The following is a 26948-nucleotide window of genomic DNA, read 5'->3' on the forward strand; positions in this document are numbered from 1 at the left end:
ACCTGAAAGGCACCAGTGTTGTGGAGAAAAGAACAGGTGGGCTGAGTTTAGTGGGTAGGACAGGTTTCGGGCTCCAGTGGAGTGTCCTGGGAGGTCTCATTGGAAAGGTGACATTTGTACGTGGACCTGAAGGTGTTGCAGGAACTAGCCATTTAGCATCCATGCAGGAGCATCGTAGTGGGAAGGGACAGGTGGCACGGGGCCCTCGGCCAGAGCATGGCACTTTGGAGGAAGCCTACAGCCGTGGTGGCTGGCAGGGAGGCAGCGGGAGGGGTGAGCTGGGGTGGGCCGGCGGAGGTGACAGGGCCTGGCTGTGGCTGGCACTGCAGGCTGGTGGGGGATTCTGGGCTCATGATGAGAAATCAGTGCAGGGTTTAAGCGGAGGAGAGACAGGGTCTGCATTCCATTTTAATAGGGTCCCTCCAGCCCCTGCATGGGGAACATGCTGTAGAGTGGAGGATGAGGGTAGAGTCCAGGGGACATCTCAGAGAGAAGCCCGTCCTCGTAACCCAGATGGGAGACCATGGTGCCATGCTCTGCTGGTGGCAGTGGAGTGGTGGCCGCGTTCTGGGTGTAGTTAGAAGAGGGAGCCCTGCAGATGTCCTGGCAGAGTGCACGTGCACTGTGAGAACAGGGAGCAGTCTGTGTGTACTGATGCCAGGGACTTTCGTTTGAGTCACTAGATGGTGTTGTCAGCAACTGAGGTGGGGGCGGCTGCAGCTGGGGAAGGTTTGGGCCCGAAGAGAGATTAGAAGTTCGGTTTGAACATGTGGAATTTAAGATTATGAGACGCCCTGATGGAGACGCCGAGTGGGCAGTTGAGCCCAGGCTGGTGGTTTCTGAGGGCCGTCTGCCCTGGAGGGGTCACGGGAGCCTGTGGTCTGTGGCTGGCATTGACGGAATAGGCTCAGATGAGATCCCCGTGAGAGAGGAGGAGTTTTAGGGGTTGGACCTGGGCCCTCCAGCGTCATGGGGGACAGGAGAAGAGGACAGGCTAGTGAGAGGGAGCCACCAGAGGGGCAAGGGGAGCCAGGCGTGGGATCATGTCAGAAAGGAGGGAGTGCAGGGCTGGCCCAGGGCTCCAGGCCTGGGTCCCGGGCAGGCCCTGGTCTTCTGGCTGTGGTGGCACACACAGCTTGGGAAGGTGCAGGGGAGGGGTTGGAGACAGACTGTCCACAGCTGTTCTGAGAAGCTTTGCTGCAGGAAGGAGCAGGATACGGGGTGGTGTCTGGTGGGGCGAAGAGGGGCAGGAGGACCGTGTGTCGTGGGGATGCTTTAGCAGCAAGTTCATAGGTAGATGGGAGTGACCCAGTGTGGACGGAGGACTGTTCATTGGTGCTGCAGGACAGATGGTTGCTGAAGGCATTTCTCGAGTAGGAGAGAGAGGGGACTGTGGACAGGGAGGTCCGTCCTGGCTTTAGGAGGCGCACAGATAGTTCCCGGGGGTGTGGGCCCGATGACAGATGGGGAGTGGCGCTTGGAGGGGGGGGCTCTGCAGCTCTCTTCCGATTGTTTGTCTTTCCTCTGTGAAATGGGGCACAGTCAGCAGCTGAGGAGATTGCGGGGGATTCGCAGAGACAAGGAGGCAGCAGAGAGGCCTCTTGGAGGGGGTGCAGAGTGGCCGCCTGCGGGCAGCGGGAGCCCACCGGCAGCTGTGGCCACGCACTGAAAGCGTCACTCTGGGAAGGGCGGCCGCCTGCTTCCCACCCGCTTCCCAGACAGCCGAGCTGGGGGGTTGGTGCACGGGGCGGCCTGTCAAGAACTGAATGACCTTTGATTGCTTGGCCAAGCAGAGAGGGCCGGAGGGCGGGAGCGGCCACCATTGGCGTGTGTGCAGGAGAAGGATGATCGCGCTCACTTGCACAGGGGGTGACACGGGAAAGTGAGGAGAGGGAATGAGGGGCGATGCGGGACAGGAGATGCAGGAAGGGGTCGTTTGCACGGTGGGGCCGGAGTGCTGGAAAAAGGGCTGGAGCAGTCCCGGGTGGTCTGGGGTGGTGCGAGGAACTGGGAATTCGGGGCGTTTGGGGGACCCCTGAGTTCCAGCCCTCCTCCTCCGCAAGCCCTGGCTCCTCTGTGACCCGGCCTTGCATTGTCATGGTCTGACTGTAGAAGGGCCAGCTGGAGAAAGCTTGCTGGCCACCGGCTCCACATGCAGCGTTACCCGATGTCCTGTTGGTGACACGGGGACTGTGCTGCTCACGGGTCACAGGTACTTGTCCTGGCTGGGTCCCCGTGGCCTAGTCATGGCCATGTGGAAGTTGACATTGATTGAAGCTGCCCTCCCACTCCCTTTTTGATTCCTTGGAAAATACGTGCATTCTGATTAACTTTAACTTAGAGATTTTAGGAGTATTGCAGCTTTCCTTGCGGTGCACTTATTGGTTGAGATACGTAGAGCCCCTCGAGTGTGCGGGAAAGCATTAAAGCGCTGGCGGAAACGCACGTCAAGGCCAAGTGGGATTTTACATCCTTCCCTGCGTGGCCCCCAGCCCCTCCCGGGACACTCTGTCTGGGAATCTGCCTCAGACAAATTCCAGAACTGTGGAGCGGCGTCATATTCACAAAACATTCATGGCAAAGAGGACAAAAGAGGGCAAAATATCAGAAAATGACATTCCAGGACAAGCAAAGACATTTTTAAATGTTTAGGATTTTAGAGTAATATTTTTAAATGTTTAGGATTTATAGAGCGAGATGGTTTTCGTGGACTATGACCACCACCCTTAGTTCACCCTTCTGTGATTGAAGTAGCTAAATCTGAAACACAGGTTTTTGTTCTGTTTTGTTTTCTTTTGTTTTGTTTCCCAAGTGGAGAGAATATCATTGGCTTTTTTTTGAAAAGAAAGAAACCTTTGGCTCGCGGGCCTTCAGGGCAAAGGTCATCTTGAAACACAAACTAGAAACGAAAATGTGAGTACCCTGCTCTAGTTCCTCGTGGGTTCAGAGTTGCTGACGTGGAGAATTGAGACAGTATTTTTAGAAATGGAAACCGTTAGAGAAGCTGTTCTGAGATGTGGCGGCTGGTGGCTCTGTTAAAATCGATCACAGCGACCACATTTTCCGTGTTTAGCTCAGTCAGTTATAGTTTTTTGTTTTTTGTTTTTGGAGTGCTGTGGTCCATTTCCATACGTGGGCTGTGCCGTAGGCTGCGGCAGTCTGCTGCTGGGTCTGCCTTCTCCAAAGCCTGCCTGGGGTGGACAGGGGCCGGATTGCAGGGGGAGGGATGACTCCAGGTAAAGGAGCAGCCGGTACCTGTTCCCTCTGATGTATGGGTTTCTCCAGAAAGGCGGAGCAGACATGAATCAGCATCCATTATATGCAAGGTGGCATGCCTCGGGCCCTGAGGGTAGATGGGGAGACACAGGCTTCCGTCTGTAAAAACACGGTTTTCTTTGAGTGACGTTAACAAGCTGAGGATGTGGACTCTGGTTCTGGAAACTTGAGCACAGGCCAGAGTAAAACCAAGGCAGTGAGCGATGGATGCTGAGGACTAGAAGAACTCCCACAACCAAGGCACGGTGAGCCTGCTGCGGGGAGAGGACAGGGGCGAGACGGGGCCCCACACACGGGACTGGGGGGCCGTGGGGGCTGAGGAGGTAGGGTGAGCCGCCCTGGGGACAGGGGACAGCCCTGACAACACGTGGGGTGGGGAGAGAAAGGACTCGGAACAAAGGGTTCTGGACGGGCATCCTGGGTGGGCGCTGCGGGGCTTCGAGGGACAAGACTGCAGGTGGCGAGAAGATGCAGTAGGAAAAGTGGCTCGTGGGGCTTAGCAAACATTAATGCGATTTTTTTTTTCCTGATTTTAAAAATAGAGTTTTGGTGGCTCCCAAAAGCGTAACGATAGAGCTTCAGAGGCACATGTGGTACACATTTACCAAAGAATTATCGTGCCTCCCTCCTCCCATGCTTCTAGCATCATAAATAGCTTCTAATTTCAGCTCCACTTAACAGTGCTTTATCAGATATTAATGAGAAAACCATTAGTGTCTTGCCCTTACAATCTGTCATAAAATGGATAATAACATAATTCAATACCTCACTCTCACTTTACTCCTCACCTTGCTGAGTTTAATAACCTATTTTATGAGTTGTGTTCCATAGTCTATTTCTCAATGTTTTAAAAGTGTTTCCCTGTCTCTAAATATATAAACTATAAATAAACATGACACAGATAAATGTATATGCGAACATATATATAATAAATACAAAAATATTTATTTACATTTAAAATTACGCCGACACCTTTTCTGATAGAATGTAGGTCTGACTGGCTGATTGGTTTGACGGTGAGAACCTTCCTTTATCTCTTTGGATATTGGAATGAGCTAAAGATGCAAATAATATTGACAAACATGCAATTAAAGCATTTGTTATAATAAAATCATGTATAAAGTTTTTTTTCAAGCTTTTGCTAAGTACATTGGCTTCAACAAGGTGCCTTTTTAAGAGAAAAAGTAATGAGTACAATTAAGTTATTTATAAAGTCTTTGCACAGCCTTTTGATGTATTTCCCAGAAATGAGGTCCTGAGTGACTAATGTCCTGGTTTTATATCCTTGTGCAGATCTGGTTCCCAGAGGTTTTCTCGTGTGGGAAAATGTGCTGATTGAGCTGTCAGCTGATCACTGAAGTTAGTTTTTATTTTTTTACCCTGTGATTTTTGGCATATGTAAAAAAGTTCAAAGACTTGAGTTTCATTTTTACAATACATTGTCTGAACCTATCTATGTATATGTGTGAACAAGGCACTCAAGTTATTACAGCTATAAAAATGAAAAAATGGGAACAAAATTGGGTATTATTATAAATATAAGCAGTATTTATCTGTGAACACACAAACTTCAGTAGAAAAAAACTCCACATCATTCTATATTTAATAAAGTTTTATTTTTAGACCTAATAAGTATACATAAATTTAACATATTTATGCTGTTCTTATCAGTTGTATAATATAATAATTACAATTAGATTTAATACACAGAATCTTAGGGTGACAAGCTTTTTCAAAAATTAATAAATTAATACTTTCCTTAATTTTAAAAATCAATAAAATACTTCTAACGATAAAATATAGACAAAGAATCAAAAGTAGGTTAGGAGAATCTGAATGGTAATATAGTTTCGGAGAGTTAAAGGAATGTTATAAAATTTCTGCCAGAGGAAAAAAAATTTCCTACATACTTTAAAAATTAAGAGATATGCCAGAAACTAAATCTTTTTCGACGGTTGCTGACTTGTTTTTTAGAGAGCAGTATGTTAGAAGTTACATCTTTTTCAGCTATTTGAAGTTCTTAGAAAATGTTTTGATGGCAACTGAGGAATGTGTAAAGAGCCTGTGTAGTTTTTAAAAATGATTTTAGGATGTATTCAGGGCACAAAAAAAAAAAAAAAAAAGAAGAAAGTGTCAGCTTCATGCCACCCAGAGGGGACAAGAGGCTCTATGGGGTAAGTGGGACAAGGTGGACATTGGGAGCCATAGATGGTGCAAGAGCGTTGCTGCCCCTTCCTGCCCAGGTGATCAGGGGAAACCACTTACTCTGGGAGCCCGGATTTCTTCCTTGTGCAGTGGAATGGCATGTTCTTAGTGAGAATCACTTGTCTTGGAGGCTGGGGAAGCTTTTCATGAGGTGTAAGCAACATGAAGATATCAGCACTCAAACACTAGTTATGAGCTGAGGACTAGAAGCAGATGAAATGATCACCTGCAGCCCCATCCCAGGCCCTGAGGTGGAGGCCTGGTGCAGCCCTGCTAGGCCCTGCAGCCCCAGAAGATGCAGACACGCTGCCAGGGAGCTGCACTGCTCACAGCTGCAAGGAGGGCTGCGTGTTCAGGTGGGCATACACGTTTCATTCTCTGAGGGGGGAATATTCCGATTATGACAGAGGGCTATGGCACTTTGGGCGTTCTGGATCTGGGTAAGGGATGTCTTCCAACACAGCAGGGAGAAGGGGCAGCCTTAGGGGAGGGTGGTTCTGTTCTCAGGCTCTTGGAGCCATGCAAGTTTGGGCCCTGTTCCAGAGGTCTAGGGAAACCCGAGATAACTCACAGTTGCTGCTAACGGCTGTCGCTCCTGTATCACTTTGACGTTCCTAAATGGACTTCCGCTTACGCTGTTTCTTTATCAGTTCCCACAGTGCCCCTGTGAGTCACAGTGTGCCACCTTGTGCAGTTGAGAAAGCCAAGACTGGGGGAGGCTTGCTCAGTGCACTTGTCATCGGCGGAGGGGGATGAGCCCGTGATGCCCAGCTCCCAAATCTCACATCATCCTTCTGCAGAGCAGAAGCTTTGGAAGGACTCTTAGGAGGCCACTCTCAGCACCAGGAAAGCAGGGAGGGTTAGGAAAGCTTGGAAAACATCTGGGTTCAGAATGGAAGTGATTTAGGACTGCAAGAAGACCCTGCCTACAGGATCAGGTGATCATGGGTGTGGTAGAAGGAGAGTGGGGTCTTTCCTGGATGCCGGCCTTTTGCAGGAGTCCCCTTAAGGGCTATCAGCTAGTGCTTTGTGTGGCTCAAAAAAAGTTCTTAAACCCAAGCAGTAACTGCCCAAGCGAGGGGAGGCCACACATACTCAAGTCAGATGAATAATTTTGCACAGTTTAGGAACATCACTGTTAAGAGGATGCTAACATTAGGGAAAGAGTTGAGTGTGGGCAGAGGATGGGCACCGGTGGGCTCTGGAGTGGAGTCCCCATTCCTGGAAGTGTGGGCCAGGCAAGGTGACCACGCAGTGCTTTGGAATTCTGTTCTTTTCTCCCGGTTCAAGTGGAACGCTGGTGCAGGCTGAAGTCAAACCCCAGTGAGTGTGATATCGTCACCCACACCTCCCAGAAAGAAAGTCAAATGCAGTTTGAGGTTTTGAAAAGTCACAGTCTTGAAGAGCCTGTTGTGTTAAACTTGTCTTCACCGTGTAAGTGAACTGAATGTGAGGATTAACTAGAAACAGGAGGTTTTGTAAAGAAACGGTTCCAGGATGGGGCAACAGAATCACATGTCAGAATCTGAAGAAAGAGGAGGTTAGTCTGGGGAAGGCATTTCACAGTACTTTTATTTATTTATTTGGGACATCAGGGAACTACAAAAGTAGAACAGAGCGAATTCCAAGTACCTGGTCTGAGGAAGGTTCTTCCTCGGGGCAGGAATGGAAGGGTGGTCGTCTGTATTAAAAGGATCGTGACATCTGTAGACTTAGGGAGCTGGCCTTGGAGGTGGGTCCGGGCTCTTGAGCATAGGGCTGTGCTGCTGGCCCAGGAGGAGGCAGGGGGAGGAGGATGTGGAATTTGTCCCGGAAGTTCCATCCCAGAGGCCTGAACTCAGCCAGACCAGCCAGGTTTTCTTTAAATCCGTTGATGATGAATCAACATGGGATTTTTCTGAATCTGTTCAGGATCTGTCTTTGCTCTGAATCTTAACTTTTGTATTCCTGTTCCAAAAGTTTACCAATTAATTGCTTAATTAAGTAATTACGGATACCTTATTTTTAAAATAAGTACATGCGCACAGTAAAATCATTAAAATAAAACTACAGAGAGGGCATTAACGAAAAAAATTTAAATTCTCCTCCTTTTCTTCCTCCCCAGAGAAAACCACTATTATTATTATCATCATCATCATTTTTTTTTATTTTTATTTTTACTCATGCAGAAAAATTTAGGGCACATAAAAAGTACTCACTTTTTAATCTAAACACAATTAAGCCACAGTGCTATTCTGAGCAGTGCAATTAGGGAAGCGCATCCAGTAGGATTCGCTACCTGGGAAACTTCATGTATGTAATTTATGGAGCGTGATTAGTGAGTATCCATGAACCTGTCTTCCCGACAGCAGTATCATGCGTGCTGCTGCAAAGTGCTCCTCCTTATCGCTGCGGTGATGTCCCACCTTCCCCTGAACCACCCACTGATCTTCCTGTGCTTGTTTGGGCAGTCTGTATTGCTAAACTTTTCCTTTTCCTCATTAACATTATCCTTTTTATCCTTTTCCTCATTAACACTGATGTGCTATAAGTAGACTTGTTCGCCCAGTGTTCCCTTTCTGAGATTCAACCGCATTGTTCCATGTAGCCGTATTTATTCTATTCACTATTATATAATATTTGATAATGTTCACATCGAGCTCTTCGTGCATTCTGCTCTCATTGGACGTTTGGGTTATTTTCAGTCTTTACTGTTACGAAAAATTCTGCTGTTGCTATTCTTGGTACCTAAGTACCTGGTACATAAGTGCAATTTTTTTCTTGATTGTGTACTTAGGAAGAGCATCTGGGCCTGAAGAAAAGCTAATTAATGATCAAACGTACAATAAAATGTTACAGTGATTTCAAAAGTGGGATTAGATCAACTCACGTTGTCATCAGCGGTGAATAAAAGCTTCCTTTAAAATTCATGCTGTTCTTAACCCAACACTTGGCATTGTCAGGCTTCTTAATTTTTGCCAGATTAATAGTAGAGTGAATTTAATGTACCAGTATTGTTGAGCTGCTTTTTACTTGTTTAATCACCATCAGTTTTGTCTGTTGTAAAATGACTGTTCCGAAGTTCAGTGTAGTTTTCTGTTGTGATCCAACGGTTCTCATTGGTTTTAAGCACTTTTTAAATATATTCTGAAGAATATTGTTATCTGTTTCATGTGTTAAAAATATTACCTCCCAGTTTGTGCCATAATTTTCATTTTCTACAAGGTGTCTTTTTGATGAGTAGAAGTTCTTGCTTTTAACATATTGAATATAGTTGATCTTGCCCATGTAGAGTGAAGAGCCCTTTTATGTAAGACATCCTTCTGTATTCTGAGGTCATAGGTGGTTCTCCTATATTTTCTTTTAATAGTTTTAAAATTATTTAGAATTAGTTTTTCTATATGATGTGTGAATGTGACATGACTTTTATCCATAAGGAAAAATAACACCTGTTGCCATTTATTGAATAGTGGTCCCCGTCCCCCCCCCCCCCCCCCCCCCCCCCCCCCCGTTGATCTGAAAAACACACTCTCCTATGGGTTGTGTTCCCATACCTTCCGGGTTTTTCTGTGTCCTTTATTTATCCATTGGTTACTTTACCCATGTCTGTGTCTGGGCACCATCCCCTTCACCACTGCGGCTCTCTAGTAAGTCTTGACACGTGGTGCCCCCGCCTTTTCCTTCTTGTTCAGTGATGTTTGAGTCTTTGCCCAGCTATAGAAGTTTTAGAATTAGTTGATGAACTAACAGTAGCAGCAGCAGTAACAGCAGCAGTTGAGAATTTGCTTGGGTTGCCTTAGATCTGTAGGTCAGCGCAGAAAGAATCGACATTTTCTATGATCGTGAGTCTTCTTGGCCATGGACGTTGTACCACTCTATCTGTACACATATGTCATCTTAAATTCCTTTCTGTTAAAGTGTTATACTTTTCTCTAGATATGTCCTACTCACCTTTTGTAGAATTTGTTCCTAGTTTTGTTTTGATGTCTTTGGAAACGGTATCTTTGCTGGAGTGTACGAATGTAATTGGCTTTCGTACATTGATCTTTCATCCAGTGACTCCACTAAAGCTTTGATATGCCTAATATTTCATCTGTAGATACTCATACATATTAAAAGTCATTTGTGAATAATGAAAGTATTGTATATGACTTTTCAATTCCTGTACTTATTCTTTTTCTTGTTTTCCTTTTTGCATTAGAGCTTATGGTACAATGTTGACTTGAAGCGATGGAAGATAATTCTTTTCTTGTGCTTGATTTTTATGGGGAATGTTCTAATTTAATTAGGAATGATGTTTGCTGTTGCATCTTTCTAAATGTCCTTTATTAGGTTAAGGGGATTACCTTGTGTTTCTAATTTGCAGGGTTGCGTTTTATGTTTTTAATCATAAATGTATGTTGAATTTTATCAAAGACTTGTCCTGCATCTATTAGGGGGACCATTTCATTTCCACTGCTTTTCTGTTCCCTTACACTTATAGCATGTTCCAATATTAAGCTCTCTTATGCTCCTTGGATAAACCTAGCTTGTTTAAATGCATGTCTGATACACATCTGGATTCTATTTGCTCATATTTTGATTTAAATTTTTGCTTCTTTACTCATGAGAGAGTTGGGCCTATACTTTTCCTTTCATTGTTTTCCTCTGATTTAAGAGTGAGGATTTTTGTTGTTTTTTCTTTCTTTTGTTTATTTCTCCAGAAGACTTCGTGTATGATTTGTATTATCTGCTCTTGAAATTTTGGTAATACTTAACTGAAAATGAGATCTGGTGATTTCATTGTAGGAAGATTTCTATTTAATTTTTTAAAAGGCTTATAAAATTATTTATACTCCCATTTCTTCTTGACTCAGTTTTCTTAAGTTATATTTTTCTAGGCATATATTCATAGTTCCCTACTTTTCAAGTTAATTAGCATAAAGTTATTCATAGAGTTTTAAATCTCTTCTATTTTTTACAAATACAATTTAGGCCATATCTCCTTTTTCTTCCTCTAGAGAGTGAATGTTTTATTATTGCTTTCAAAGAAAAATACTTTTGACTTTCTTGACCCTCTCTATTATAACTTTATTTATTTTTGTTTCTATCCGTAAATGGGTCTTTCCTTTTTACTCTCTTTACATTTAGTCTGCAGTTGCTCTTCTAACTTCTGCAGCTAGAAACCACTCAAAAATGTTAGACCTTTTTTAAAAATATAAGCATTTAAGATTGTGAATTTCCCTCCCAGGACACCTTAAATAGCATCTCATAGGCTATGTTAAATAATATTCTCATTAATGTTTACTTCTACATATTTTTAACTTACTGCTCCTATTTACTTTTCAGCGTCCTCAAATAGCTGCCCCACACGTTCTGTCTGGGCTTTGCAGCCGCAGTTCAGTGGGAGAGACAGGGCAGAGTGAACCTGCTCCATCTTACTTGGAACCAGAATAGTTCTACATAGTTTTGAAGTTCCCTATTTTCTTCTATAGCCCATGAGTTATTGATAAGTCTTTCAGAATTTTCAAACGTGGAGAATCTTTCCATTACCAAACTGTCTTAATTTTATTCAGTGATTTTATTTCATACTTATGTTCTATGGTAAACATGTTATCAACATTTACTAAGTAAGCCACCCACGCACCACCTGCCCCCAAAGGGTAAATAGTGTACTTTACGAAATAGAAGCATCTTTGTCCCATGCATTTCTCAGTGACTTCACAGTTTGGGACCCATCTGGATCTCATTATCGTCTGTGTTTATTAGGTGCATGTAGCACCACAACCCTGTTGGGGTAAGATAAGCCCCTCTTCCTCTGAATGTTCTACTTTTAGGCGACACTTATGTGTCTAAATATAGAATTTTGGGAAGTTCAGCTTAAAGGAGCTCATGGTGATCCTGCAGTACAGGGGTTTCCAGAAAATTATTTTGGGAGTGATGGTGTAGTCACCCTTTTTGCAAAGGAAACCTTATGGAAACTTAAACATAAAGAAGTCTATGGAAGCTTATGGAATGTCATAAAAATAAAATTCAGTCCAGGCGCAGATTGGAGCCATAGGGCACCTGTGGCCCACACCGGCTAAGGCTCTCCCTCGGTGGCCCCCAAGGTGAGGCCCAGGAGCCCACGGAACCCGAAGGAGCTCCTTTTACACCGAAAGCCTTCCTTTCGGCAGAGGAGGAGCTGGGACCCATGGGGTCAGGGACTGCCCAGTGGCTGCACCAGAGTTCTCGTCTCCACAGCCTGTTCCCGGCCCTCCTGCACTGCTGTAGCTCATTTCCACAGCCAGGTAGGGTGGCTACTCCATGAAAATCAAACTAGAAAATGACTGATACACTTTGACTTTCAATTATTTCCTTTAAAATCGGCACCACGTCCAGAGGGTTTGCCTGGGAGGCCCCCGATGTGCAGCCGGGCTTGCCCGCTCTGCTGGGCCCAGCCCTGTGTCTGCTGCTGGCGTCCCTGCCCGGCTCCCAGGCTGGAAAACCCTGCCCCGCGTCCGGTAATAGGCTTACGGCGACTGAAAGCCCCGTCTGACTTGCTGTCTTTTGTTTGCTGCAGGCCTCTTGCTGGCCTCCTCGCCGCCGGTCGCAGCGGCATTGATTCTTTTCAAGCATGCGGACGGACCGCATGCTATTTCTGTGCTGTAAATTTCCAAAGCTCCTTCCCCGTCCACCTCTCCAACCGCACGCTGGAACGAGAAGTGTGTTTGCAGCTATAATCAGCACACTTAAGTACCAGTTAAATTCAGAGTGAGCACAAAATCCGTACGGCTCCCGACTCTGAAAGGAGCTATAAAAATATTATAGCATGGCTTCGGGCCCCCTGGGACCTTTAAATATAAGGTGATCCCTCCTAACCTTTTTAAAGCTTATTGGGGGTTCCAAAATAGCCCAGATTACATGTTAAGGGAGTTGTCTGATTCATAGGGGATTGTGTCAGGCACCAAGGAGTTCTGGCCGCCAACTGGCAAATTCTTTTCTTGTTTCTGTTTTTTTTTTTTTTTTGGAATAGGATGGGCAGTAATAGCCGCTTATTTTCCCAAAAACTCCTTGAGGCTAGCTAGTCGCCTTCCCCGGTAGCCAGCACATGGCACGTACCTGAAATAGCTGTGAGTGGCCAAACCAGAGGGTCAGGGGTGCTCATGCAAAAGACGCCTTCAGCCTCCCCGTCTGGGCATGCATCTGCGTACCATGAATGTCTCTGCGTTCTGTTTCTGTAGGTCATCTCACTGACCTTCACGACAGCCCCGAGAGGGAGGGTGGCTGTTAACTGGAGCTGCGGGCGTGAGGCTGAGAGGCCTCAGTGCGGGGGACTGGGAGTGGCCCAGGATCTCCTGAATTTAATTTGCGCCTGAGTCCCCAATCTAGGTCTCTTGCGACTCAGCCCAGGGTTCTTGCTGTTTCCCTGTTAACCTCAGGTCTGTCCTCGAGGACGCTCTGTTTTAATCTAGTGGCGTCCGGGGACGCTGCCCTGCTGCAGAAAGGCTCGGTGGTTTACAGTCCACTCTCCTGCGCGCTACATGACAGCCCCTCAGTACATACGTGCTGCGGAAAGTGTGCAGGGCGCTTGCAAATTATTACCCGCCCACAGCCACGTTCTGACTGGTTTCTCTGCCCTTGTGGCTGCAGAGAATCATTCTCAAAAGGACAATCATAACTAAGATAAGCTCTGTTGAAAACTCCATGGGTGGCTCCCAGGGACTCAAGGGCAAAGCTTGGACGTTTTTTCTGAGCTCACAAGGCAGCTCCAGGCCCGGCTGTAGCCCGTGCACTCTCCGGACCCCAGCACAGCCCGACTGGGATGCCGGGAATGACTGGGTAGCCTGGACATCCCCTGGGTTCACGCGGCATCATTTCTCATTGGTCACTCCCTCCCCTGGTCACAGGTCTGCGGGAAGCTCTGCCGGAGAGCCATTCAAGTTGAGGAAGCCCTTCTCTGTCCCGCATTCCCGCCAGTGTTGAAACCCACATGGCTCCGCCCTGTACGTAGGGATTATTTACCAGCTGTGACTGCGCCCTGAGCTCAGTGCAGAAGGCCACGTGTCTTCCCGGCCTCAGGAGTGTGCAGAGGTTAGAAAGCGCTCAGTAGGCTTTGCTGAGTGAAGGATCTGCGTTGTCAATATTCTCTTCTGAATTCCCTTATACGTGTGTGCAAAGTGGGGCTGTTCGGAAGGATGTCACCGTGTGCAGGTGGGTGTTTGGTGCTGTGACTTCTCAGAGGGCAGCTGCTCTCCCCGGGGTCCACCCTGGCAGTGGCCATCCTGGGCTCGGAGCAGTCGCTGCCCAGAGCGCGCCGTGGTATTGGCAGGAGCCGGTGCCCTGCGTGGTTCATATCCCTGCAGTGCCCCGCAACGAGTGTCCGTGGGACTGAACGCCACTGTGCTCTCTCTAAATACTTGGACTTGGCGAGCCTTCTGGTCCTGTCTCAGTTCTGAGTTCCTAGAGGACACCTGGAGGCATATTCTGAGAGCCACCTCTTTGCAAGTGCTTTTATTTTAAGGAAAAGAAGTGTCCCCATTCCCTCCCACCCCTTTCCAATCTTAGAACTGTACATCGCCTTGCAGGGGCGGTGGGCCATCCCTGGCTCCCCCTCCACCACCCGGTCTCCACGTGTCTGCGTTTGAGCAGCACGATGCCAGGTTCTTCGCTTTCCTTCTGGGGGCTGCAGCTGAAGCCGCCTAATCTTGGATGTGCCCAGTTAGGCAATGGCGGAGTGGGGGGGAGGCAGCTCCAGGGAAGCGTGTGCGTCGCTGGAGGGCTCCTGTCACATTGCACTGGAAGGGGACACATGGAAGCACGCAGCAGTCTGCAGACAGGCTGGCACGTGCGGCCACCGTGGGGTGCCGGGCGCACCATCTCTCCTTGGAAGTTGGGAGTTGACCACTGCTCCGCCTGTCCTCAGCAGCCTGTCTTGCTCTGGGCTGGTGAAGGGGACACAGCCCGGCTCCCTCAGCTCGCTGACATGCCACAGACAGAATGAATAAGCAAACAAGGGCAGCACGCCTTTCTTTCCTCCCGGTAGGTTATCACCCAGTTTGGGAGGAAAAAAGAACACTGTGTTTTTGGTAGAGCAGCTTATTAGAGAGAAAGTTCAGACCCAAATGTCTCAGTGATCCATAGACCTCTTGGCATATACCTTGAGAAAAATAACCTTTCTGGCCTCCTTCTGACCTTCCTGGTGGAGCTGAGGCTGCCGCTGGGGAGTCACCAGTGTTGGGCTGTGACTCTCATCCTGGGCATACGTGGCAGCCTCTTTCCCGAATCCTGGTGGTGAGGTCGTGGAACTTTGATGTGGCTTCCTGTTCAAAGCCAGTCTCTGTCCACTCTTCTAGGAAAGTCCACGTGACCATAATTGATTCCTAGTGGGTCCCTGGCTGGACACTTCTTCCCAATCAGACAGTTGCTTCTGTGGATCACACGGGAGGAGGCTGAGGAGGGCTCGGCCTGGCTCCTTCACTCAGGTGCAGCTCACCTGTGACCTGCTGGCACCCCACGGGGACACAGAGTTTAGAGTCACAGGTGTGCCTCTTCTCCCTCCCATGCATCACTGTGGCCGTCAGGGCAGGTGGCCCTACTGTACTTGCAGGATACCAGACCTACAGCAGGAGGGAGAGACCACAGAATTTCAGACCCTGTGGAAATCTCGCCAACCAACGTGGACCAGGTGTTTACAAACCGCTTTTATTTTGGCAGCAGAACTTTTTCTTCCTCCAAATCAAATGCCGTGCATGACTGAGCTGAGAAGAAGGATGCAGCACCCTCCCCTTCTACTCTGAATCTCTTCGCGGCCACTGTGGTGCCTCTCTGGTCCTCGCCTGCCTGGGCCCCCCGTGGCGGTCTGTGCAGACGCACGGGCCATTCCCTTTAGTGTCGGCTCTCGATAAGGAGCCGCGTCACGTAGAGTGCTGTGGCTTGTTGAGGCTCCCCTCTGGCCAGAGTGGGTGGCATTGTCCAAACACTGCCTGATTTGCTTCTCACGGCACCTTGTCAGGTAGGCGGCATCGCCATCTTATTTTTTTAAGAGAAACGGAGATGCAGAGAGGTGAAGCTCAGCGCTGCGTGACTGTCGGACGGCTGATCCAGATGTAAAATGCAGGTTTGCTGGGCGAGGAAGCCCACCTGCTCTCGCATTCTTCTTCGCTCCACTCTGGTGGCAGCAGGGCATGCCGTCCCTCCCTGGGTGATTCGTGTCCATCTGTGCCTGTTCTCTCTAGGCCAGTATAACCCGGCGTCTACACCTTAAGCTCCTACTTGGGAAGAAGCAACTGTTAGATTCCCCACAGCAGCGACCCCCAACCTTTTTGGCACCAGGGACTGGTTTCACGGGAGACAATTTTTCCACGCACCAGGGTGTGGGGTGGAAGGGGATGGTTGTAGGATGATTCAAGTGCATCACATTTATTGTGCAGTCAGCCCTCTCTGCTAATGACGACGATCTGTATTTGCAGCCGCTCCCCGGCGCTAGCACATTACATTTATTGTGCAGTCACCTCCTCAGCTCCACCTCAGGCCATCAGACATTAGGTTCTCACAAGGAGCACAACCTAGATCTCTCGAGTGCGCAGTTTGCAGTAGGGGTCATGCTCCTGTGAGAATCTAATGGGCTGCTGATCTGACAGGGGGCAGAACATATACGGTGATGTGAGCGACCAGGAGTGGCTGTAAATGCAGGTGAAGCTTCACAGGCTGGCCTGCTGCTCATCTCCTGCTGTGTGGCCTAGTTCCTAACAGGCCACGGACTGGTGCCGGTCAAGAGCAGGCCCCTCCGAAGGGCCTGGCTACTGTTCTAAAACTTAGCCTTTTGTCCAGTGGCTCCCTAAGTCGTGCTCCAGCTCATGGTGCTAGTGCAGCCTGAGGCTCACAGTTACTGCCCCACTGTGTCTGCTCTCCTGATGGCTCTTTCACCACGCTTGGGGCAGAGAACATGTGATGCTCCCACTGACTCATCCCAAATGCACTCATCGCTGAGAGGACAGGACCTCTGAAGCCCTGTGGTGGAGCCATTGCTCCGTGTGTGGCTGGTGATCTGACATACCAGAAGCTTGCCAGCCAGTCTGCAGCTCCAGGGGGTCTGATGTCGGGGTCTCATGAAGCCTTGTAACTTTCACAACTTGCCCTCCCAACAGGATATTGTAGGGAGCATGCCAGGAATTAGGAACTGTAGACAGGAAGTAGAGGAATTGAGAGGTGGAAGGAAATGTGAGGCGAACATGGTACATCAGCACAATTGTTTGATAGTTAATTAAGAAAGCGGGGATCATAGTGTAAGTTTGCACGTGCATATCCAGACAGAGCTTTTGCTGGATGTATTCATTTTATATCGCTATAACAGAATACCTGGGACCAGGTAATTTACAAAGGAAAGACATTTGTTTCTTATAGTTCTAGAGGCTGGGAAGTCCAAGATCAGGCATCTGCATCTGGTCAGCTTCTGGCGAGGCCTCTGCTGCTTCATAACGTGGCAGGAGAGCACACTGAGAAAGAACCACACTGGCTTTTGCAACAGACTCATTCTCATGATAACCCATTAGCCTATGAATCCATTAATCTGTGAATGGATTAATCTATTCCTGAGGGCAGGGACCTCATCACCCAATCACCTCTTCAAAGCCCCACCTCTCAAGACCTTTTCATTGGGGATTAAGTTTTGACGTGAGTTTCAGGGAGGACAGACATTCAAACCCTAGCACTGGGACGGCAGGTGGCATCCCCAGGTCTCGTGGATTCCGCAGCACTTGCCTAGCACAAAACAGGTGTCTTGATCTCAAGGTGCTGCACCTGCCTTCTCTGCTAGGGAGATCACACGTTTTCACTGCTTGCCGCTTTCTCTTTGTGGCTCCCAGTTTCCCGGGACCTTCCCAGTACTCACATCCTGTGATTCTGAGAATTAGATTTTCAATGGAGATGTACAGCTTGCCTGCAGTGTCTTGGGGGGCATTTCCGTGGCAGGGGAGGGTGTTGGAGGCCTAAAGGGAAACATGGGAGGGCAGAAGCAAACTATGTGTCATTTTGCTCTTTCGTACAGTGAAACCCTAAAGCCTTTTTTTTCCCTTGGCGTAGGCTAGGGCAGATGTACAGCGCGGACATTTGTGCCTTTGGCACGGAATCCATGCGACAGAGCCAGCCCCTCTGAGGTTTCCAGGTCAGCTCTTAGAATCGGCCTTTCCCATTTTGCAAGAATCAGCCTAGCTGGAGTTTGCTCCTGACGCTGGGAGGCAGGCCACGAAGGGCCCCTCCCTTCCTGTTTGGTTGGAGAACTTGAGTGGAGGTGAGTCCCTCTGGGCTCTTCTATCAAAGTCAACGAAGAGCCCCCACAGGTGCATTATGGAAAATGATGGCCCAACACACAACCAAAGAAATTTAACAGTGCCTGGGATTCAGGGAGCTGGGGACCACGACTTGGAAGTGCTGGAACGCAGGGAAGACGTTGTTGAGGTTGGAAGAGCCGTTGGCTCGCTCTCTGCCTACAGAAGGCTCTTGCTGTCCTGCACTGGCCCTCAGCTTCCTCATCTCGGAAAAGGAGAGGTCACGCCGGCTAATCTGGAGGCCTTTCCACACCTGAAATGTCTGTCGAAAGTGTGTGGGGTCCCCAGGGGGAGGGTGCGGGGGTCCTCACTCCCTTTGCGTAGACAGGGGAGCCGGGTGGTTTCAGGCTCTCTGCTGCACTCACACTCTCACTCACGCGCGTTTGTTTACTTTCTTCAGCAGGAAGGGAGCTCTGAGCAAAGTGCCGGCCTGCACGTAATTGTGAAATTGGCAGCACAGTGATTATGTGAAGTCATTGGTCAGTATAATGCCAATTTAAACTGTGTGTGTTTTCATCGTGCCTGCATGTGTGTGTGAATGTTTGGTAGAGGAAGCATTAAAAAAAAAACCACTTTGCTGTCTGAAATATAGGTCTGAAAGATCTGTGGATATCTTTCTTGTTTCATGAATTTATGGTTTGTTTTCTTTATACCTTTGCATATAATCCCTTGTTACCATCATGTGAGACTTTTGCAATTAGAAAATGAACAATGCTTTCCTTTTTTGTTTTTTTTTAGCCCTGATGTTAAGTGAGCCAGTGGGTTTCTAACTGTGTCTTATTGCATCGCAGGAAGTTCTGTGGCTCCAAGTATGTTTTCTGTCTCTAGTGGACTCAGATGCTATGATGATAATCACCACGTGTAGCACCGCTATGACCAGGAAAAATCGAGCTGTTTATTCAGGGGTGGATGTATTTTCAGATACTTTTCAGATCGAATTTCTGTGGAAGAACATTTTCTGTCTTAGGATGCGAACTACTTACCCCACAGACCTGTCCTGAGTTCCTACCATGCGCAGGGCGCTGTGAGTGGAACTCTTGGGATCCAAAGGTATTTGGTGCAGACCCAGACTTCGGCGATTTCAGTGTGATTGAAGAGATGAGGCGTGCGTGATAAGGACGCCATCTGTGTTTTATTTCAGGAGTCACATGACAGTAAGAGAGAAATCTCTGATGGGGAGATCCGACCGTCCGTGACTTCCGCGAGGTCTTGCTTTCGTTTCCAGCATGTGACTTGTGAATATCCGTCTCTGTCTCTCTCTCTCTCTCTCTCTCTCTCTCATCCTCCTGTCTCGAGTTTCTTTCCCATCTCATAGCAACGCCTTTCCCGTCTCTTAAAGCCCAGCACAGAGAGCACCTCTTCCGTGACGCCTTCCTGACGAGACCAGCTGGAAATGCGCTGTCGGTTCTTGGAACTTCCGCGCCGTGCGTGCCGCTGTGGAAATGCCGTTAGCTATGGAGTCTGACCCGCACTTGGAAATCTCTCTATCATTTACTAAATACTCATGAAATTTCCTGTGATCTATTTAGCCATTTGACGGAGGATCAGTTTTGTAATGTGTGAGGTCACATAGCTCATCAGACTGTGGGCGACCAAATTAACTTAAAGAAGTAAAACTTCCACTACTTACCAGACATCAACAAAACATTAGTTCTTTCCCCTTCTATTTTGCTTGGATATTCGTGCACTTGTCTCGTTTTATTGACTTCAGTGCTCGCTTCCAGAGGCAGGGTAATGATATCTTTCCCATCACGGGGGGCCCTTGCACCCAGAGGGTCTCCGGTTAGTGCCTGGACCAGCCTGGCTGGTCTCCAGGCTTGATGCCATGTTGATATTGCGATGCCACCATTGAACTTGTGGCTGTCTTTGACCTGTGGCTCAATCGGGTGACTGTCCTCAGCACCGATTAGCAGGGGACAAGGGAGACATTGTGCATTTGCCAGAATAAAGCTGAGTGATGAGATCTGATCCGTGGAATTCAGCTGTCCATGTTTAAGATATTTGAGAACCTCTTTTCCGATCCGTGCTTTCTCCCACAAAGAGAGACTGAGGTCTGAACAGAAAGGATCGTAGCTGATGTCCTGAGACCGCAGGTAACAGAAACACTGAATCCCTGAGAATGCAAGCCTGGCTGTGGAGAGGCAACATTTTCACCCTCACTGGCCCTCACTGTGGGTTGAAATACTTGTGTGCATTTTAGAGGTAAATGAATTTCCAGGCGTGCTGCTGGGGCGTCAGAGTTAACATGCAGCACAGTCTGGTCAGAGGCATGCCCTGTGTTGGCTCATCCCGTTCCTGGAGGGATCGAGGAGGCTCCGTCTCAGAACTCTGTCTCTGCGCTCGTAGACGTTCCTTGTCACTCATTAAATTCTTCCTTGACTTGTTTTCCTCGGTTAATCTTTGTCTTGGTTCATTCTGAGTTTGGAATTACCTGTAGACCATTGTGCTCAAGTGTGTGAGAAGGCATGAGCCTGTATGATTGGATGTGCGGCGTGTGCTTAGTTGCTGCCGGAGCTCCATGACTGAAAATGACAGAATGAAAGAGCACTGCAAGTGAAGAGGACCAGACAAACCCAGTGGTTTAACTTCCTTTTCCCCTCCTCCCTCCCTCCCTCCTTCCCTCTCCTCTTCCCTCTCTCCCTCCCTTTCTCTCTCTCTCTCTCTCTCTCTGTCTTTCCCTCTTTCATTCCCCTCCCTCCCTTCCTTCCTTCCTTTCTTTAACTGATGCAAAAATGCCTTCTAGCTAGTGAATGGCATACCTAGGAGTAAAGCCCGGGATCTCTGACTCATGTGGCCTTTATGTGCTGTCATTGGATGAGGGACTGGGGTCATTAAAATTCACTTAGCATGGTCCCTGCCCCCAAGAGGCCTCGGAGGAGAGGAGGGCGTAGGACACTCTGTACCCGGGGATTTGCATGTGACAACCGTCACTCCAGCTGCAGGGTGGGTGTTGCTTGGTCTGGTTGTTATTTTCTGCACTCACCTCCTGGCACACTTCTCCAGCTTATGGGCAGAGCTGCAGAGGAATAGATGACGCAGCCCAAAAGAGATGAGCAAGGCTCAAGAAAGACCACCTCGAGGGCGGTAGAGATGGAAAGGGAAAAACACAAAAGTGATGACGAGGACACAGTGGCTCCCAGTCCGAATTTCCATTCTCAGAGTAGAGTGTCTTGTTTGGAGCTCAACAAGGCAGCAAGAAGATCAGGCATGGAAGTAGGACTTCTGCACACAAAGGAGTCCCGCTGTGGGTGTGCAGGGGCTGCGTGTGGAATTATCTGTAGGCGGCTGTACTCAACAAGTGTCAAATGCTTGCCTCGCTGTAGCTGGCAGGCCTGTTGTGAAGATATTACAAGAAATGTGAAATACTAATAACTCTGCAGACACAGGGCCGGGATAGGGCACGGCTGCCCTGGGGAGATTGGACACGTCCTTGGTCCACGCAGGAGGGTGTGTCCGAGGTGGAGGTGGTCACAGGTGGCAGTGGCGCCTCTGCAAGGCTGGAGCGCCCCCCCCCCCCCCGCCCCGCTGGCTGGCCCCCTGCCACAGGTAGGAAGGCAGGTGGACGTGCTCAGCTGGGTGTGGTGACAACACCAGACCCTCCCACCAGGGAGGACAGTTTTCTCTCAATGACCCGAGTGTGGAGATGTCTGTATATTCAGGGCCTTCCCGGGATTTGGGGGACCACTGCTTTATCGAGGGAGAACCTTTCGGGAGTCTGGGGCACCATGTGAGACTTAAGCACAAGTAGCTGTAGGTGAGTGTGCGAGTCAATTGCAAGTGTGGAGTTGATGGGCCAGTGGCACAGAGTTTGGGAAACGGTTATAGGATTACATCTTCAGGATCCCATAGATGAAGCTGTTTTTCCCTATCCTTTCCCAGGCAAATAGTGACACAGCACAACATTTTTTTAAAAATTGCTTTTGATAATTAATTGCGATATTAAGAGGAAATCTCTGTTTCACCTATCAGAGTGCTGTGTTGTCTGTATTTGATGAACAGACTGACCGTTGGCCTGTATATATTTATTGGGGTTTTCATTTATTGGGCTTCCAGATTTTAGCAGGATGTGCATTTTAGTTTTGAAAGAGTTGAACATTTTGTATCACTAAAAAAGAAAGAAAAGAAAAGAAAAGAAAAAAAGGAACCCCTCCCCCACCCTGCAAGGACCACCAAAGTGGCACTTTCCGGGTTGGAGAAGTTGCTCACTCAGCAACAGTTGTGTGTCCCTGACTGTTCCCGGCACCGCATTTGCCTGGCTTCTTAAACCACATATTTAATAGTAGGGGAAAATGGTGATTTAAATCGACTGTGCGAGTATAATCATGACAGTATTGGCCAGAGAAACTCTGGAATATTTTTAAATTGGAGTGACTCTCCAAATGGCGGGTGTTTTCTTTACCTTCTAGCTAGGATACCGGAACAACAACAACAACAACAACAACACAAGGACTAACCAGCCTCAGCCGGCATAGCCCGCTTTGGTCTTCCCAGAACCTGAGAAGGCCGTGCTTTGAGGTTTGTTTTGGGAGAAGGATAAATCGCCTCTTGAGAAATCCCACGTCGCCAAAAACGTCCAAAGCAGCCCGCTATAAAAAGACTGTTTTCATGTGGAGGGTAATAGTGGCTCCATTCCTTTTCGGTGACGGCCACCTCCCTTCCATTTTGAAGTACAGTAAATATGGGTGTGAGAGGGTGAGTGATTTAGGGGCTATTTGCAGGAGGTCTGGAGAATCTCGGCTTTGTTCCATTGAGCAGGGGCTTTGGGGACAGGTGTGTAGGAAGGAAGTCAGCGGTTGGGGCACTGGCGCAAACTCCCCACTCACCTCGGCTGTGTGACTCCCCACGAGGACACTGCCCGTGCCCTGGTGCCGGGTCTCTGGTTGTGTGTCCTGGGCACGTCCCCCTGGAAGCCCTCGTGTCCTGGGGACACCCTGTTCCCCCTGCACAGACCCCTCTTCCCGCTGGACCCCCCATCTCGGCTTTAGTGCTTCTGTGTATGGTGTCAGGAGGACACACAGCCACCGCACAGGGCACACTGGAGACGTCCCCATCTCCTGTTCCCTCCCGCGTGCGATCGCCCCCACCTGCCACGTTCTCCCCAGCGGTTCTCTGCTTCTTCATTTTCCCGTCGTTTCACCTTGTGTCGAGGATCTTGCCAGTGCACACATGCCAATGCACACGCGCCAATGCACAAGCACCAGTGCACACGTGCCAGTGCACACGTGCCAGTGCACACATGCCAATGCAAATGCACCAGTGCACACGTGCCAGTGCACACATGCCAATGTACACGCACCAATGCACATGTGCCAGTGCACACGCACCAGTGCACACGTGCCAGTGCACACATGCCAATGCAAATGCACCAATGCACACGTGCCAGTGCACACATGCCAATGCACATGCACCAGTGCACACGCGCCAGTGCACACATGCCAATGCAAATGCACCAGTGCACACATGCCAGTGCACACATGCCAATGTACACGCACCAATGCACATGTGCCAGTGCACACACACCAGTGCACACGTGCCAGTGCACACATGCCAATGCAAATGCACCAATGCACACGTGCCAGTGCACACATGCCAATGCAAATGCACCAGCGCACACGTGCCAGTGCACACATGCCAATGCACACACACCAATGCACACGTGCCAGTGCACACATGCCAATGCACACACACCAATGCACACATGCCAGTGCACACATGCCAATGCACACACACCAATGCACACGTGCCAGTGCACACATGCCAATGCACACGTGCCAGTGCACACATGCCAATGCAAATGCACCAATGCACACATGCCAGTGCACACATGCCAATGCACACACACCAATGCACACGTGCCAGTGCACACATGCCAATGCACACACACCAATGCACACGTGCCAGTGCACACATGCCAATGCACACGTGCTAGTGCACACATGCCAATGCAAACGCACCAATGCACACGTGCCAAAGCACACGCACCAGTGCACACGTGTCAGTAAAAACGTGCGTCGTGACACATTCTCACCCATTGCAGTGCATTTAGCTCCTGCTTCCTCCAATCAGAGTCTGATTTTCTGACACATTACTACAAATCAAGCTTTGAAAGCGTCATGTGAAACATGTGATTCCTCACCTGTGGGAAGACACCCCTCGCTCGTCATCTTCTACAGGACACCTCCCCACGCGAGGTCGGGCACTAGCAGCACGGGGCGGGGAGGATGGGCGCAAGGGGGCCGCCCGGGTCCGTCAGGGCTTCCTGCGGTGACTCTGAGTACCTCACCTGAGCCCACCTGCCCCTCCGGTGCCTGCTGGCCTGGCCGGGGGCCCTGAGCGTGTGTGACTCTCTTTGAGGAGCGCCGGGGCCTGGCCCCGAGGCGGGAGGGACGTGGAGACAGCACCGCCTGGCTGGAGAGCCCCACTCTTGGGTCCCGGAGCTGGTGGAGAACCGCCTAGCCCCTCGCTGGGGTGACGGAGACCTCCCGAGTCCCCCCAGGGGATTAAGTGTCCCTTAACCATGGTGGTAACTGGGGAGGTGAACCTTTTATTGGCTGCCTCACTTTCCCTGTCTGTAAGGTTCCCTTGCTCGGGAAATTCACTTCCCACTAAGTCACCTGCACAGGAACCGTCATCTCGGGGCCGCCTTGGGGGAGGCCAAAGGAAGACATATCCTGTAACTTCTGTTTTCTTGCGTGCACAATGAGGGGAATCCTAAACGCTTACTGGGAGAACCAGCGTTCGTGATTGTCCTTTCAAACCCAAAGCACTAAGGGATTTGATTTTGGAGTTCGTTTCCCGGTGGACCTCCCGGCAGCGTTTTAAGGAGCTGTTGGTATCCGTGGGCTGGGGAATGGCGTCCTTTTTGAGGAGTCTCAATTCTGTGGGGTTGTTCTCAGCTGCTTTTGAACGTGTGCCCCTCTGGCACGGCCACTGCTACTCCCTGGACGGTGTCATGTAAGACGTTTGTCCTTATCTGTCCTTCCTCAAGTGACTTCTCCTCTCGGGGCCTCCCATGAGGAGGCTGGAAGAGATATGTTCTAGAACCTTCTGGCTTTCCTTACTCGTTTTGGGAAATACAGAATGAGAATGTCCTCCGGGATGACTCACAGGTTGGACACGTGGGCACGGCGCTTTCTTGCATTATTTGGGTTGGGGGAGGAGGCAGAGCAGGCAAGGCCGGAACGAGCGCCTGGTGGGCATACCCAGCTTGGCCAGTGACCTCCTCGGCTGGGACAAACCAGTGATGTATTCCGGGAACGTGGCAAAGGACTGCAGCCATTGAGATGTATTCCCTGGCGGTGGCAGTAAGGAGGGGCCCTGTGCCTGCCAGACAGACACCCGGTCTTGAAGACAAGTGTCCCCTCCACAGGATCAATCTGTTCTCACAAGAGGCAAACACATTTGACAACACATTCATTTTCTCCGGCCACATAAAGTAGCACCCGGAATTAGCTGTAAATTTGTTTTGTGCAAATTAATTTAGCCACAGTGTCTGGAAAAACAAATCAGCTCTTCTTCAGGACGAAGTAGACACTCTGGACTTGGTGAAACAGTTGCTAGTAGTGTCTCCGTCAATCCTCTTGCTCAAACATCGGCATGGGTGACCCTAGCCGCGGTATTTGCGCGGGCGCTGAGCTCTCGGGCCGTGGTGTTTATTCTCAGCGGTGGCGGCAGGAGGCTGGAGGAGCTTGGGGGGTTCCTGTTGGTCAGATGAGGTCTGGGGCTCAGGGATGGCGGGGCTGTAGCACAGTCATACCTGAGAGAGCCGCATCAGACTCGGGGTGCACTCAGGGCTGCTGCCTGGCGGTCCAGGACTGCCACTGCGACCTCAGTGACACCCAGGGATGAGTCCCAGTCGTGATGATGATGATGGCCATTCCTTACCACTGCTCTGTTTGCAGTGTGCCATGTCTGCTGACTGACTTGGCCCTCACGATGACACTGTGAGGTCAGTGTTGTCATGGGCTGACTTCTGTCCCCCCAAATTCATATGTTGGAGTCCTCACTCCCAGTACTGCAGGATGTAGGGCTTTTGCAGGTCCCTACACAGGTAATGAAATCACTGGGGTGGGCCCCTAACCCAGCATGATTGGCGTATAAGAAGGGGAAATTTGGAAGCAGATGCAGACAGAGGGAAGGGACACGGGAAGACAGCCACCTCCACGCTGGGAGACAGCCCGGAGCAGACCCTTCCCACAGCCTCAGAAGGAGCCAGCCCTGCCCACACCTTGGTCCTTGATCCTGCACTTCCCTCTTCCCGACAGTTGGTTTCTGTTGCTTAAGCCACTCAGAGTGTGGCACTTTGTTACCGCAGCCCTGGGACACTGATACAAGTTGGGCATCCCTTATCCGAAATGCTCCAAGATTCAAAACTGTCTGAGTGCCAACATGATGCCACAGTGGAAAATTGCACACTTGACTTCATGTGACAGGTTGCAGTCAAACTTTGCTTCATGCACAAAAATATTAAAAATGTTGTGTAAAATTATTTTCAGGCTATGTGTGCAGGGTGTATATGGAACACAAATGAACTTAGTGCTTAGACTTGGGTCCAGTCCCCAGGGTAGCTCATCACGTACATGCGAATATTCCAAAATCCGAAACACTCTGGTTCTGAGCATTTGGATAAGTGATGCTCAGCCTGTACCGTTTTCTTCATTTTATAGATGAGGAAAGTGAGAGGTTAGGAACTTGCCCAAGTCCCCCCCAGAGAGCAGAGGCTACAGAGGGCAGTCTGTGCCACTAGCCACGCTCTTAGCCTCTGCTCCGTGGGGCAGTGACCTGGGCCTTCTGCATGAGCGTTTCCCCCCCTGCATTGGCTGCTGTTGCCATCCTTCCTCCTGCATCCCTCATCCCTGTTCGAAGTTTTGAGCCAAATGTATTATCCCCAAAGAATTACCTGCCCAAAATTTATGCACAAAATCATTTGTTGAATAAAAAAAAAAACCAAAAACCACTTTGAAAACATGAATTTTGTGCACTAAAACCACTGTTGGCTCTACCATGCCTTTCTGAACATTTCTTTCTTTCTTTCTTTCTTTTCTTTTCTTTTCTTTTTTTTTTTTTTTTTTGCCACATTTCCCTTACCTGTTTTTCTTTTACAGAGTATAGCATACATGTTGTAGGGCATCCGGCCAGGATGGAAAAACAGAAGTACCTGATTACCATTCCGTTTTACTTCATTGTTTGCGTCCACTGGGT

At 49.1% G+C, this 26948-nt stretch overlaps 1 protein-coding gene across 4 annotated transcripts in view; it reads left to right on the top strand.

The window, feature by feature from the left end:
- RNF144A (ring finger protein 144A) overlaps positions 1–26948 on the top strand; it is a 110090-nt gene that overhangs the window by 22999 nt on the left and 60143 nt on the right. The gene's annotated exons all lie outside the window — the stretch shown is intronic.

The sequence above is a fragment of the Microcebus murinus genome, chromosome 3 (assembly GCF_040939455.1).
Source record: "Microcebus murinus isolate Inina chromosome 3, M.murinus_Inina_mat1.0, whole genome shotgun sequence".
Lineage (NCBI taxonomy): Eukaryota > Metazoa > Chordata > Mammalia > Primates > Cheirogaleidae > Microcebus > Microcebus murinus.